Source organism: Rosa chinensis, chromosome 4, assembly GCF_002994745.2.
Source record: "Rosa chinensis cultivar Old Blush chromosome 4, RchiOBHm-V2, whole genome shotgun sequence".
NCBI classification, from domain to species: domain Eukaryota; kingdom Viridiplantae; phylum Streptophyta; class Magnoliopsida; order Rosales; family Rosaceae; genus Rosa; species Rosa chinensis.
The window spans coordinates 17,280,793-17,283,996 of record NC_037091.1 but is presented as its reverse complement, the minus strand read 5'-3'; positions in this window follow the sequence as shown (position 1 = coordinate 17,283,996).

The window sequence follows — 3,204 nt, the reverse complement described above, 5'->3', positions numbered from 1 at the left end:
ACTATCCTCCTATGTTAATGGTGACCATGTTTTTTTCCAATACTTCAGCAAATTATGATGGATGTCTTAAGGCTTGTGCCTAAGGGTCCTAATCCTCGAGAGTATCCACCATTGGATGTCTTCAGGCGTGTGCCTACGGGTCCCAACCCTCGGCAGTCACCACCGGTGCAAGATTTCGAACATGAGGCCTTTGATAGTTCATCCAACCATGATGATGTCTTAAGGCTTGTCCCTAAAGGTACGAATCCTCAGCAGCCGCCACCACTGAATGTCTTAACGCGTGTGCCGTCTTCAGGCCCGAATCCTCGAGAGTCTCCACCGTTGGATTTCTTCAGGCGTGTGCCAACTAGTCCCACCCCTAGGCAGTCACCACATCTGCAAGATTTCGGACATGGGGCCTTTGATAGTTCATCTAACCATGATGATATCTTAAGGCTTGTCCCTAAAGGTCTGAATCCTCAGCAGCCTACACCACTGAATGTCTTAACGCGTGTGCCGCCTTCAGGCCTGAATCCTCTAGAGTCTCCACCGTTGGATGTCTTCAAGCGTGTACCTACGGGTCCTAACCCTCGGCAGTCACCACCAGGGAAGGATTTCGAGCACGTGGCATTTGATAGTTCATCCAACTATGATGATGTCTTAAGGCTTATGCCCATACGTCTGTATCCTCTTCTGCCTCAACCGCTGAAAGATTTTGAGTATAAGACATCAAATAGTTTATACAATTTTGCTGATGTCTCAAGGCGTGTACCTAAGGGACCTAATCCTCGAGAGTCTCCACCATTGAATCTGTAATCTTTGTCGTCTTCGCTATCTTTTAGATGATCTTGCAAAAACGTCAATTTCAATATGATATTGTACTAGTGATCGATCGAATGACATTTTCTTATAAAAATAAAGGCTAATCTGCCTTAGTTATGTGTCTGTGTTATATAGTACTTTTAAATATGTTACATACTAGTCAATATGTTTTAACAAAATAGTTCAATTAAGGTATATATATTTGCCAAACATCACAACTACAAAATCAAAACACAAGGAGACTAGGTATACGATGCTAAACACTTTTCCACGGTCTGAATGATTTAGATTTAGTGGGACGGCGCATTTAAACTATCCATCTTCTGATACGAATTCAACCAATAGCGGTTTCTGATGTTGGAGTTATGAATTAGTTGAGAAGACCTTTATTGATAGCGTGCATTGTGTGACTGTGAATAATACTAAGCGCCAATTTTCGCACCCCATTGCATCAGTGCGTTGTCAATCGTGGACTTACTGAGCAAACGCTTTATACCCTTTCAAGTGGACCCCTGCTAGGCCCCCCAGGGAGTCCCCCACTCCCCGGCTAAGATAGACCTCCGTTTAGTCGGTGTATTGTTTGTTGAGGGGAGCTGCACTAAGCAGAGGTTGTTGGGTAGCGAGCCAAATCTTTGGTACCCAAGTGGCGGGGGTCAACGTGCCTGATCAGGGCCATCATAGACTGTTGATGTGTCCCTGTGTCCCAGAGGGACGTTGTCTGACTATAACGCCGCGTGGGTCATCGTCAGAGTGAGGCGTTGCCTGGGGAATTGCCTTTGGCGGAAGTCCCTCAACTGATTGTAAGTGGCAAGCAGTGTCGCGGGGACTTACTTAGTGGTAGACCAGTGAATAGTGATGCGCTTAGCGGAGAATATCGAGCTTGTAAGATAGGAGGGGAGAAGTTGTGCCTAGCGGGGACTATCTCGCTTGCAAGATGGGATGGGAGAAGTTGCGCCTAGCGGGGATTATCTCACTTGAAAGATTAGGGAGAAGTTCCGCTAGCGGAGTTTGCGCTTAGCGAAGACTATCTCTCCTGCAAGATGAAAAGGGAGAAGTTCCACTAGCGGTGTTGCGCGGACTATCTCGCTTGTAAGATAAAAAGAGAGAAGTTCTGATAGAGGTGTTGCGCTTAGCGGAGACTATCTCGCTTGCAAGATAAAAAGGTTGAAGTTCCGCTAGCGGTGTTGTGCTTAGTGGGGACTTTCACTTGCAAGATAAAAAGGGAGAAGTTCCGCTAGCGGTGTTGAGCTTAGTGGAGACTATCTCGCTTGCAAGATAAAAAGGGAGAATTCCGCTAGCGGTGTTGTGCTTAGCGGAGACTCTCAACGATTGGTAATCTTCTTCTTCATTGGTTGCTTCGGGTAGACGCTTCGTTTGACGAAGCCCGACACATGGCCGTCATGTACTGGGTTAGCGTGCATGATAATGTCTTCTTAGCACGCCAGTCTCTTCGCCATTAATGCGAGTAATTATTGATTTTGTAATCAAGGCAATGCCTCGGTTAATCCGGAGAGTAAGTGCGTTGGTGGGGCATGTGTACAGCCGTGGTGTGATGTCATTTTTCAGTGGACGGCCTAGATTGGTTTGATGTTGACATAAAAGAGAGGGAAACTGAGTAGTTGGACACTTTGCACTTTGAACTAATATCGTCGTCTTCAAGCTTCGCTCTGAGATCCGAGAAGAAGGTTCTACGATTCCGTGAAGTTATCGATCTTTGGAGGACGAAGACCTCTTGAAGCGAAGACGAGCACCCTCGAGCACACCAGAGTTTCCATCTTTAAGGTTGGTAGCCTGAATCTCGTCCCTGTTTTATTGGATTTTTTTTTTGTTTTTGTCAGTTTCTGGTTTTTGGTATTTGGAGTGAGCTCTGTTATTCCCTGGTGTGTTTGAGGGTCTAGAGTGGGTTCTGAGGATGGGTGTAGGTGTTTGACAAAGGATTGTGGTTTATGGATTAGTTGGATGGTCGAATCTGGGTTTTGGATATATACGCGCTGTGTTCTTGTTTTGGCACTTTCTGGTTATCTGGGTATGGGTGTTCTTGATGTTCTTGGATGAAAACAGAGATAGGGGTGAGTTTAGACCTGTTGGAACTGACTGGTTTGGGTTTTAGGGTTTGTGATGGCTAGCGTCGTAGAGATCTCGAGCAGTGAGGATTTCGGGTCTGACGTGTCACTCAACGTGGCGGATAGGATGTTTATTGACTCGTTGCATCTGTCTGCCCCTGCAGGAACCTCACTGTCCGAACCGCTAGACATCGTGCCGCTACAGACCATATCCTGGGAAGTTTCCATGGGTCGTGCTGGGCGTCCGGAGGGTTCTAGGGTAGGGGAGGATGCCTCTGCCCTTAATAGGCGTGAGGAAAGGTTGGTGAGTAATAGCACTGCTAGCGGTTCTGTTGGTGGG